We start from the raw sequence: 12,992 nt of genomic DNA, 5'->3' as shown, positions 1-12,992 counted from the left end.
CCGTGCGCGGCAGCAAAATTTGTTTCCGTTAAGAGAGGTGCCCATGGGAGGTCCTAATCCACAGATGGGATTTATTTCAGTACCTCTAAGTTCGGGAGACGTTAGAGAATTTAAAAAGGAGATGGGAAAGATTTTAGAAGATCCCCTGGGAGTCGCTGAACGAGTGGATCAATTTTTAGGCCCTAATATTTATACTTGGGATGAACTGCAGTCCATCTTAAATATATTATTTACCACTGAAGAGAAGAATATGATTAGGACTGCAGGAGTGCGTATTTGGGACGCTCAACACGCACAGGGACCCCAGGCGGACCTAAAATGGCCCCTGCAGAGGCCTCGATGGGACCACCAGAACGGAGATCATAGGACGCACATGCAGGATTTGCGCACTATAATTATTCAAGGAATTAGGGAAGCGGTTCCTAGGGGCCAGAATATCAATAAGGCCTTTAATGAGAGACAAAAGAAGGAAGAATCTCCAAATGAGTGGCTAGAAAGGTTGCGTAAAAACCTGCAAATGTATTCTGGTTTAGATCCAGACACTCAGTTAGGCCAGGCGTTATTAAAGACCCAGTTTGTTGCTAAGGCCTGGGACGACATACGTAAGAAGTTAGAGAAAATTGAAAATTGGCAAGACAGAGGATTGGACGAACTTCTTAGAGAAGCGCAGAAAGTTTATGTCAGGAGAGAGGACGAAAATCATAAGAGACAAGTTAGAATGATGGTTGCGGCAGTCAGAGAAAGTAGGGAATTGGATAGACAGGAAAGACAAGAAAGACGGCCATTTCGGGGGAAGCCCCCAAGCCGAGAGGGGAATGGAGGAGTGAAAGAAGGAAAGGAGGAAAGGAATTGTTTTTATTGTGGGAAGAAGGGACACCTAAAAAGAAACTGCAGGATTAAAGCACAGGATGAAAAAATGTTTATGGAAGATTAGGGGTGTCAGGGGCTCTATCTATATTTGTTGGGGACTCAGAAACATCGTGAGCCCTTGATAAAACTAAAAGTGGGTCCCCACCGAGAAGAAATAGAATTTTTGGTAGACTCGGGGGCTGAGAGATCTACCGTACAAAAATTGCCCTCTGGATGTAAACTCTCCAGAGAGTCAGCCCTGGTTGTAGGAGCTAAGGGAGAACCCTTTAAAGTTGGAATTGTTAAGGATGTAGTGGTAGAAACGAAATTTAAGATAGGGTTAGGGAATCTTTTAGTAGTACCTGAAGCGGAGTTTAATTTATTAGGTCGGGATTTAATAATTGAATTAGGAATAAACTTGGAAGTGGAGAATAGAGAAATAAAAATAAAGCTTTGTCCCCTTAGAGTAGAAGATGAAGAGATGATAAACCCTGAGGTTTGGTATACCCCGGAGACTGTGGGACGACTAGAGATACCCCCTATTACGGTAAAAATTAAAAATCCGGAACTTCCGATTAAAATCAAACAATACCCTATTTCACTAGAAGGTAGGAAAGGATTAAAACCAGAAATAGAGAGACTCATAAATCAAGGACTGTTAGAACCCTGCATGTCCCCATTTAACACCCCCATATTGCCGGTAAAGAAGCCTAATGGGACGTATCGATTAGTACACGATTTGCGAGAAATAAATAAAAGAACTATTTCTCGGTTTCCCGTAGTGGCCAACCCCTATACGTTGTTAAGTAAATTAGGCCCTGAAAATCTATGGTATAGTGTGATTGATTTAAAGGATGCATTTTGGGCCTGTCCCTTAGACGAATCATGTAGAGATTACTTTGCATTCGAATGGGAAGACCCTGACACTGGGAGAAAACAACAATTGAGGTGGACGGTTTTACCTCAGGGCTTTACTGAATCCCCCAACTTATTTGGACAAGCACTAGAACACATTCTACAGGAATACAAGCCCGCTTCAGGTATCACTCTCATCCAATATGTGGATGACTTGTTGATTGCGGGTAAAGAGGAAGAACAGGTCAGAAGGGAAAGCATCAAACTCCTTAATTTCTTGGGACTAAAAGGTCTCAAAGTATCAAAGATCAAACTACAATTTGTAGAAGAAGAAGTAAGATATTTAGGACATTACATCAACAAAAGAGAAAAGAAAATAGACCCCGAACGCATAAAAGGAATTCTGTCATTACCACCTCCTAAAAGTAAAAGGCAAATTAGACAAATCCTAGGCCTAGTGGGATATTGTCGGCAATGGATCGAAAACTACAGCAGTAAAGTTAAATTTTTATATCATAAACTGACCATTGGGGGTTTAATTACTTGGACTCAGCAAGATGAGGAGAACCTTCAGGCATTACGAGAAGATCTGATAAATGCCCCAGTTTTAAGCCTGCCGGATCTGAACCGGCCTTTCTATTTATTTGTAAATGTGAGTGATGGCACGGCATATGGGGTCCTGACCCAAGAATGGGCTGGGAAAAAGAAGCCGGTAGGCTATTTGTCAAAGTTATTAGATCCCGTAAGTAGAGGATGGCCTACCTGTTTGCAAGTGATTGTAGGATGTGCCTTATTAGTAGAAGAGGCCAGAAAAATCACCTTTAATAGCTGCATAAAAGTGTTGTCCCCTCATAACATCCGGGGTGTGTTGCAGCAGAGAGCTGAGAAATGGATATCAGACTCCCGTCTACTTAAATATGAGGGAATTTTATTGTAAGCTCCGAATTTAACTTTAGAAACAACGAGCCTCCAAAACCCTGCCCAATTTTTATATGGAGGGTCTGAAGAGTCAGAACTAACACATAATTGTCTCCAGACCATTGAAGAACAGACAAAGATTAGACCCGACTTGGAGGAAGAGGAATTAAATGATGGGGAGAGAATCTTCGTAGATGGTTCCTCCAGAGTGATTGACGGGAAAAGAAAATCGGGATACGCGGTTATAAGACGGAAAGACATTTGAGATCCTAGAATCAGGACCACTAAACAGTTCTTGGTCAGCGCAAGCTTGTGAACTGTACGCCGGCTTACAAGCTCTAAGGAGATTAAAGGGAAAGATTGGGACAATTTACACGGACTCTAAATATAGTTATGGGGTAATACATACTTTCGGAAAAATCTGGGAAGAAAGGGGACTAATCAACTCACAAGGGAAAGATTTGATTCACCAGGAACTAATAAAGGCAGTTTTAGTTGCTTTGCGAGGACCTGTAAAGCTAGCCGTAGTACACCTAAAAGGACACCAAAAGGGGGTAGACTACAGGACAAGGGGAAATAATGCGGCGGATCAAGAAGCTAAGCAGGCGGCATTACGAGAACTAGTGTTAAAGGAAAAGAGAGTGGAGCCCTCCATGACCAAATTGAAAATTTTTGTATTCACCCCAAAGGAGGAACAGAAATTCGTTCAAATGGGGTGCACTAAAAATAAAGAAGGGAGCTGGCATTTACCTGATGGAAGAAAAGTGTTATCGAAGTCAATAGCTTTTCAAATTCTAGACAATCTACATAAACGGACACATTGGGGTAGCCAAGCCCTAATAGACCATTTTGCGGCTAAATATATGTGTATAGGACTACATGATCTGGCAAAATATATTACTCAGGGATGCCCCACATGCCTAAAAGTTAATAGAGCTGTACGGAGACAAATGCCAATGGGGGGAAGACCCTTAGCAGTAAGACCATTTTCTAAAGTTCAAATCGATTTTACAGAACTCCCCAAGGTAGGGAGGTATAAATACATTCTAGTCATTGTAGACCATCTCACACATTTCGTAGAAGCCTTCCCAACCACCAGGGCCACCGCACAGACAGTGACAAAGGTTTTATTAGAACATATAATCCCCAGATATGGAATAACCGAAGTTATTGATTCGGATCAAGGACCACATTTTACATCTAAAATCATAAAAAATCTGGTGGAAGCCCTGGGAATAAGATGGGAAGAACACACTCCGTGGCATCCACAAAGTTCAGGTCTAGTAGAACGAATGAATGAAGAACTTAAGAAACAATTAACAAAATTGATGCTTGAGACCAAACTCTCATGGATTAAATGTATTCCTTTAGCGTTTTTGAATATTAGAGCCCAACCCAGAGCTGACATAGGAATATCTCCCTTTGAAATGTTATATGGAATGCCCTATGATGCAGGAATCCCCATGAACCACCCGGGAATCTCAGATAAAATTACTCACACGTATATTCATAAACTGATGCAGTATCGCCAGGAACTTTGGAGAAAAGGGCAACTAACCCAGAGACCTCCTCTTGATATTACATTACATCAGGTCAAGCCAGGGGATTGGGTTCTCATAAAAACGTGGAAAGAGACCACTCTACAACCTCGCTGGGAAGGACCGTACCTGGTGCTTTTGACCACCAACACAGCCATCCGAACCGCTGAGAAGGGATGGACTCATGCCAGCCGTATTAAAGGACCAGTGAGCAATAGAGAATGGACGGTCACTAGTCCTGCGGGAGACTTGAAGGTTAAATTGTCCAAGAGACCACGGCAATAATAATGGACATTAAAATTTCAGAGCTTAATGGACAAGAGTAATCGAAATAGAACTTTTGTAATTAAACACCTGTTTGAGGCACTTAAGTTTGATGAACAAGGAAACATTTATAACAAAAATGTGGGTGTAATATGCACCGATATTAGTTGTGGGGGAAATTGTTATCCATTTGTTTGTTTCATCTGCTTAGTTTGTAAGGAGAAGTGGTGGACCCATTGCAGGAACGGACATCCCCCTCGAGGAGTGTGCCGGCCGTGCTGGACATTCCAGCGAGAATTAACTGATTGGGTACTAGCTCAAAGAGTAAAAACAGGAGACCTAGAAAAAGGGTCGGCCGAGTGGTGGAATATATTTACAAAGGGGGTAAATCCGGACCTATACTGTTATCACCTGAACGAGCCTCGACCCTTTGTGGTCCGGCTAGTGGCAGGACTGTGTCGCCGAAGGGTGGCATCAGCGAGCTGCAAAGCCCCGGAGGTGAAGAATTGTAATTGGCAGTCTTATAGACTGAGGCTCACACAGACAGGGAGACAGTTCCCTCCTGACGAATTCTCTTGCTGCCAAGAAGATGGCTCACCCCGTGGCTCGAAGCAACCGAGTCGACGGGCGAGGCAGAAGAGAAGTGAACAGTGGAGGGAATCCTCCTGTTGTCAATGGGATCACGATGTTATGGTCTGGGAAATGCCCCAAGGGTGGGAGTAACCTCCCTAGGGGATGGGATCTCCGTTACTGGAATGGGAAAGCCACAGGTCTTTTGTTAATCTGGACATTGTCCTGGAGTATATTGGGAGCTTACGGGAATGATGAAGTTACACATGAACCCTTTAAGTGGTCCCTAATTAGGGAAGAAGAGCAGAAAGTAGTTCAGTCAATAATCACTTCAGGGGTGCCCACCTTCAAATGTCGGTTCCTTGAGTTAATTTCAATAGAGCAACCAAGACGACCAGTTTATATATGCCCAGCTTCGAATCCTGGGAAAGGATATTGCAATTACCCCGGAGAATTCTATTGTGGATATTGGGGTTGTGAGACCGTGGCATTAGGATTTACGCCCGGAGGGGGCCCCGATCCATACATTTCTGTAGGGTGGGGAATTCAACCCTGCACAGTTACCGATTTTGGTAGTGTAGAGGGAGACTGGGGAGATTGGGGAGAAGCAGGCACCTGTGATGGGTTAGAAATTACAGTGAAATCTCAAACATTGACAGACCTCGGTTGGTTTATTGGGAAGACATGGGGAATAAGACTGTGGGAACCTGGAAAAGATCGAGGGGGACACTTTCTTATAAAGAAAGAGAGGATTCCTCATGATTTACCAGAGGCAATAGGACCCAATAAGACCTTGAGAAAAACCGAAAGAAAAACCAAGAAGGAAAGGCCTGCATTTAGTGGTAATACCCACTATAATATATCTAAAAAAAAAGATATCATGATGCTGCCCACAGAACATTCACCCCCTGGAGTATATGATACTTTCTGGAAGATTATGCAAGCGAGCTTCAATGTTTTAAATCAAACCCATCCTGAATTAACTAAAGAATGCTGGCTATGTTACGACATTCGTCCTCCATTTTATGAAGCAATAGGGTCAGTAGCTAATATAAGAAGGAGGAATGGAACTAACCCCAGAGAGTGTTTATGGAATCGGGAAAAAGGAACCCCGGGGATTACAATAACACAAGTTACCGGACAGGGGTTATGTATAGGAACTATACCTCCGGAGCAAAAGTACTTGTGTAATAAAACTATAAAAATACAGAAAAAGGAGGTCGCCAATTGGTTAGTGCCAGCTTATAATAATAAATGGATATGCTCCAAGTTAGGGTTAACACCGTGCTTGTCCACCACAGTATTCGATGAAAAATCTGAATATTGTATACAAGTAATCATTGTCCCTCGAATTATATATCATCCCAAAGAATATGTACTAGACCACCAAGAAACAGAAAAACATCATTTAGTAAAGAGAGAACCATTTACAGCACTTACGATTGCAGTACTGTTAACGGTAGGAGGAGTTGGAGCAGGGACAGGTATATCCTCCCTAGTATCCCAAGGAGCTGGACTAAAAACATTGAGACAATCAGTAGATGAAGACTTGTTAAAAATAGAGAAAGCTATTGACGCCCTTACCAAATCAGTACGGTCTTTATCAGAAGTAGTCCTACAAAATAGGAGAGGATTAGACCTTCTGTTAATACAACAGGGAGGATTATGTATAGCCTTGAAGGAACAATGTTGTACCTATGTGGATTCGACAGGGGTGGCAGTAGACACTATGGCTGAGCTTAGGAAGCAACTTGAGCAAAGGGAACGTGAAAGAGAATCTCACCAGAGTTGGTATCACAACTGGTTCAATCATTCTCCCTGGCTTACCACCCTCCTGTCAACAATAGCTGGACCAGATATTTTACTTGTTCTAGTACTAACTTTTGGTCCCTGCACCTTCAATAAAATAATAGCAATTGTTAGAAAGAGACTAGAAGCAGCTCATCTGATGCTAATACGAGCAAAATATGAACCCATCAACCTAGGTCCAGATGAAGAAGAGTTGAAATGGAGTAGACAAGAACTAAAAAGATTTAATGAACAAAGCAAAGAATTGTCCTAGATAAAAAGGGGGGACTGTTATGAATTATGTTTGTTCATTAACTGGGATGTGGTTCTTGTAATAGAATATGTTTGTTCATAGGGGATGTTCGTTTGTTAAGCAAAGATGTGGTTAGATTTTTTTGCAAGTTGTGGTTAGCTTATTTTTGTAAAGATTGATATGTTTGTACAAGTGGTACTTTCCGAGTGGTACTTTCCGAGTGATACTTTCCGAGCGGTACTTTCTCGAAAACCAAGAAGAACAGAAGTGAAACAAGATGGCCCAGCAACAGCCTCAAAGCATGCGCGGAGTGCTCCGGAGCGACTTAAAAGGACTGGCTGGAACCTCAGTAGGCGCGGCAGTTGGTAGGATGAAGATCCCCCTGTCGCCCAGCGCTGCATTGCCTCCTTATTTGCTTGCTATGATTAATAAAATTTGTTAATTAGCTATTTCGACTTTTGTTAATCAATAAAATCTATAACAGGTGAGGCCGTGAGTGCTCTTCTTGTGGCATGGTTGAACACCACTGCTCAGGGCACCATTGTTCACCTAGGGGACGTTGATTCAGATTTCCTGGGGTGCATTTCTGCCATGGGTTTCACACTCACCCCTCCTGTTCCTAGATTTGCTCACCTTGTGCCTTTTGGGTTTTATGTTCGCAGAGCTGAGAATCAGCTGTGGGGAGATGGTGGCTTCGGGTTCCCTGGACCTCCCTGGGTCACTGGACTGCTGTTCTGACAGCCAGGGATCATCCTGAACGGGTCTGCACCCTGTCCATCCTTGGTGACATGCTGTCAGAGGTTAGCTTCTGTGGGTTTTGACACTGGCATGGACATCACGATTGTCTGGTTTACTGATGGACCCTTGGACCGGATGCTGAGGCACTCAACACAAAGAAGAACTTGAGACTGACTCTTTGTTCAGCAGATTCTGTTTTCCTTTCTCATGATAGACTGGTCACCCTCCGTGACCTGATGCAAGAACAGTTGGATCACAGTGATCTGGAGTTTCAACCAGTCCCTGGGACATTCCTGTTTTCTGTATCAAGGAGTCTGGGAAATGGAGGTTGCTACAACACCTCCAGAAAGTTCATGCTATGATGGAAAGCATGGGGATGTTGCAGGCTAGCATACCTTCACCTGCCATGCTTCCTGCTGATTGGCTAGTCCTCATTGTGGATCTGAAGGATTGTTTTTTACAATTCCTTTGCATCCCGATGACAGACCGAAATTTGTCTTTCTGGTGCCAGCTATCATTAATGCTGAGCCCACACAAAGATATCAATGGAGATTTTGCCATAATGCATGCAAATTTGCCAGCATTTGCCGATGATATGGAGCTGCGAGTGACTCCAGAAACAACCTCCTTGAAATTATTTGAGGGTCAAAAATAATTTTTGGGACAAACAGTCTCGCATTTGGAGGTGCAATTATTTTTTTTGCATTCAGTGCAGACACTGTATGAATGATGTCCAAATATTAGTGGACTTTTACATGGTTGTGTCCTTATATGGGACTGACCACAACACAACTGTCTCCCTTGTTTGGTCTATTAAAGGGGGACTCTGATTTAAAGTCACCTCTGACACTGACCCCACAGGCACAGTAGATGCTGGAGGAGGTTCTGTGAGCAGTTTCTGCTCCTCAAGTTTATTACATTAATCTTTGCTCCTCAAGTTTATTACATTAATCTTTCCATTGATGTCGCTGTTTTGTTTTTTGGGTTTTTTTTAGAGAGTCATGAGGTTAGATCAGCCCAATTGATGGAATCACATACTGCTGTCATAGCATTTCATACATTTTCCCAGGCACCTTTCAGATTGGCCATGGCTTTTGCTTCCGTGACCAAATTGAGAGCCATCCACAAGCAGGTGGTGATGTTGGACATTTGTTTCATTTATTTTTTTTGAGTTTTGTTGGTTTTTTATGGTTTAAAAAAAAAAAAAAAAAAAAGGTTTTTTTGTAATAACGAAAGGGTGAGATATCACCCTGAAATTACAGCCTTCTGATTGTATGGAGTATTGTATTTTTCTATTATTTATTATTTTGATTGTTTATAATGTTGCTAGTTTCTTTGTTCATTTTTCCTTTTTCTTTTCTTTTTATTAAACCGAAAAGGGTGAGATGTCGCCCTGAAAACTCAGCTTCTGAGCTTGCTGACATGGTTTTCTAAAGACTTTCCCAGGACAGTAACTGTAAACATAGATATGTGTACATTCTTTCTGTTACACGTCTTGTGATGGACATCTCTCATGGCCAGTGCTGTGAGAAAGTGTTATCCTGACCACCCAATCCCCGGCTGTAGTCAGGAGCCTATAAATCCTGGAGGGAAAAATAAACCTCGCTCCTTCTCTTCACCACACCTCGACCTGTGTCCGTGTGATCTATTCATCTTCAGCGGCAACATCTCTGGAGTGTTATATTTTGTAAAGTGACTCTCAATGGATGACGTTAAGGCAAAGGACTTGCTGCTTTGAGATGGGAAGCAAACTTGCAAATCTTTCACATTCTCCGGCCATTCCAAATAATTGGTGAAGTCTGCAACTTTATGGGACTACTTGATTTGAGCAATGGGGAAGCTCTCGTGAATTGAGGATTCTTAAATGCCAGATCCTTCTGTGCCTTCCCCACAAAGATGTTTTATAGCTGCAGGAAATGACATCAATGGGAAAATAATTCCCAGATGTAATAATCTGACCAAGACTAAGCGTTGCCAGCAGTTGCTCCAGGAGCTCCTGCCAACAGCCCCTACAAGAAGGAGCACAGCCCCTAATGCATGTGGGCTTTGGCTGCCCTCTGTCACAGAAGCCCCCCAGGGGCACAGGAGATGGGCACCAGCACTGCCAGGGATGGCTCGGGGGGTGGCAGGTCCGCCTTGGTGAGGACTCTGCCACACCTGCTGATTTCAGTGCTGGCCGGGCCCCAGGGCTCAGAGCAGCATTCGTGCCTTGGCCCAGATGTTCCTTGTCTGTGTCACACCTGTGGGTTTAGAATGGCCACCAGGCGGGATGTGTCCCAAGGAGGCCGTGCCAGCTTCTGTGCAAGGCCCCGTGCCCTTCCTGCTGCGGCTGCGTCAGCAGCCCTGGGGGCTCCTTCTGCTGCCCTGAGCCTGCAGAGCAGGGCAGCGTTTGCTGATGGTTTGAGGCGTTCCTAAAAATCCTGTCAGGCTGTCTTAGACGCTTTGGGCAAGGGATTCCTTCCAACCTGGGCCACTTTGGGGGGGATGGGGGCAGCCCCAGGGCAGAGGGCAGTGTGTGCAAGGGCCCTTTGTGACACATGGTCACCGTGGAATGGAAGGGGACAGGGTGTCCAAGGGCCCTTTGTGACACGTGCTGACATAGGAGCTGGCGGTGACAGGACCACACCACAGTGCCCAGTGCACGCGACGGGACAGGACGCGCCAGAGCGGTGCTGTGAGGAGCCCCCGCACAGCGCTCTCGTTTGTGTCTGACCCGGAGCTTTTCCAAGGCTTTACTGCTACAGGTGACCTCGTGGCAAGACTGCGGGACTTGGTGTCCCGTGGCTTTCCCGAGGCTTTTCTTTTGCAGGTGCCTGCGAGGCCAGACTGCGGGACTTGGTGTCCCGTGGCTTTCCTGAGGCTTTTCTTTTGCAGGTGCCCGCAAGGCCAGACTGCGAGACTTGTAACCTAGAGCTTTTCTGAGGCATCTCCCATCCTTCCGGCCTCTGCCCTCAAGGTGAGACTGTGGGACTTAGTGAGCACAGTCATTTACGAGGAGTCTCCAGTCATTGTGGCAGGAGCCCTCAAGACCAGACTGCAGGACTTGCTGTCCTGTAGCCTTGCTGAGGCTTCTCTGTCTCAGGTGCCTTCAAGGCACAACTGCAGGACTTGTTGACTCAGAGATTTCCCAAGGCATCTCTCTTTAAGGTGCCTTCAAGGCAAGATTGTGGCATGGCGGGCAGATTCCTTAGCCTGTTCAAGGTGTTCAGGGGGAAAAGAAAGAAAGAACCTGGAGCTGCCCCAGCACAACTGCCTGAAGAGCCGGAGCAGTTCCAGCCACGGCAGGATGGTGAGTGGCAGAGCTGGGCCACAGGGCTGATGGCCGCAGCCAGCTAGGCCCCATTCGAGCCCATCCCATCCCATCCCATCCCATCCCATCCCATCCCATCCCATCCCATCCCATCCCATCCCATCCCATCCCATCCCATCCCGTCCCGTCCCGTCCCGTCCCGTCCCGTCCCGTCCCGTCCCGTCCCGTCCCGTCCCATTCCCTGTGGACAAGCCCATGGACAGGACAGAAGAGGGGCTGGGGCTGACCCCCGGCAGTGGCTGTGATCCATCCCCTGAACCATCCCAGGGCTGTCCCTGCCTGGGGAGTGCCGGGCTGGGCTGTGTTCTCCAGCCTCTCCCGCAGCCCCTCAGCTCTGGCTGCTCTTTGACAGATGCAGCCATGGACGGGACACAAGAGCAGGACCCCGCCCGTGGCCGTTTCCGCAGAGCAGCGCAGGTACCTGCAGCCATCCCCACCTGGGCTGGGCCTGCTGGCACTGCTCAGCCCAGCACCGCACTTGGAGCACTCCATGGAACATGCCTCTCTTCCCTGTCCTTTGTTCTCCTTGCACAGAGGTTCCGGAAGTTCCTGGGCATTCGGCGTAGAAAGAACAACACCACAGCAGCAACTGAGGGCGCAGCTGAGCCTGACTCCGGGCTGACCCAGCTCCAGGCAGAGCCTGATGTCAGCCCGGATTCAGCTGAGCACTCAGAAGACTCTGCTGCTGCAGTGAATGATGAGAGGGCAAAGGATAACATGGCAGTGACTGAGAACGTGGCCATTCCAAACGATGAGACTGGAGAGACTCAGGGCATTGCAGATGCTGACATCACACCTGCTGCCACTCTGAGTCAGGAACTCCTAATGGAAAATTTCAAGGACAATTATGTTTCTTCTGAGCAGCAGGTACCCAGCCTGGCACCAGAACTGGAGGCCTCCCAGGATCGTGTGCCCCCTCAAGCCACATCCACAGGGCCCCCTCAGCCTCTGAGGCCAGCAGAGTGTGACGGGAAGGTAAACACTTCTTGGGGGAAGCTGGGGAAGTTGCTGCCTTGAACAGCGCTCCAAGTCTTCCCCATGCCTCCTCCAGGTGCCAGCTATTGTAAGGAACATTCACCAGAGTCTCGTGTCCTGTATCACTGTGGATGTCAGGCAGCAAATAGACATTATAAGGCTGGCTGAAGAACACCCTTTCGATGTGGCTCTGACCCTCCTGCGCTGTGCCCCATCGTGTGACAGGTATGGGGTCCACGTGTCTTGAGAGCTCAGGGCTCACCAGCCTTTAGGGCCTATAGGCCTGCACAGCCTGTCCAATGGGCTCTGCCCAACAGGTAGAGAGGTCCAGGAGCCTCGCGCCCCTCTGTTTCCTGAGGCTGCTGCCAATGCTCCCTCCCTGCCCCTCAGGGCAGGGGGACTCTGTCACCTGAGACCCCACAGCTGTGTAGGGCATGGTGCTGTGACTGAGACACCCCTGACACAGAGCTCTGATCCCACAGAGCTGCTGCAATGATGTGGAGAACCATAGGATCGTCAGGACCTACAGTGGAGAAAGTGCTGCCAGCACTGCTCTATGTGATGGAGAACTGGCCACTTTGCAGCATCTGCACCTCTGATGGGGACGACGAGGACGTTTTTCCCCTGACTGTGAGTTTCTGGAGCTGGCCCTTGATCAACCATCGCTTCCTTCTCCAGCAGCTCTCCATCCTCTCCCTGCCTCTGGGAGCGCTGGGCTGAAACCTGGGCTAGGGGCAGGCTCAGGGGGCACCAGGCCTGCTGCTTCCCCTGCATCTCCCCTTGGGCCCTGCCCCATGGACACCTCGGCACTGAGCGCTGTCTTTGGGTGCTTCTTTTGCAGGCAACTCTGGCGCTCTGGCTGATTATCCAAGTGCCTGAATGCCACGAGGCAATGATCCTTTATTCCGCCCGCCTGTTTGTGGCTCTGCTGTTC

Source organism: Poecile atricapillus, chromosome 38, assembly GCF_030490865.1.
Source record: "Poecile atricapillus isolate bPoeAtr1 chromosome 38, bPoeAtr1.hap1, whole genome shotgun sequence".
In the NCBI taxonomy this organism is placed as follows: domain Eukaryota; kingdom Metazoa; phylum Chordata; class Aves; order Passeriformes; family Paridae; genus Poecile; species Poecile atricapillus.
This window is presented reverse-complemented; position numbering follows the sequence as displayed.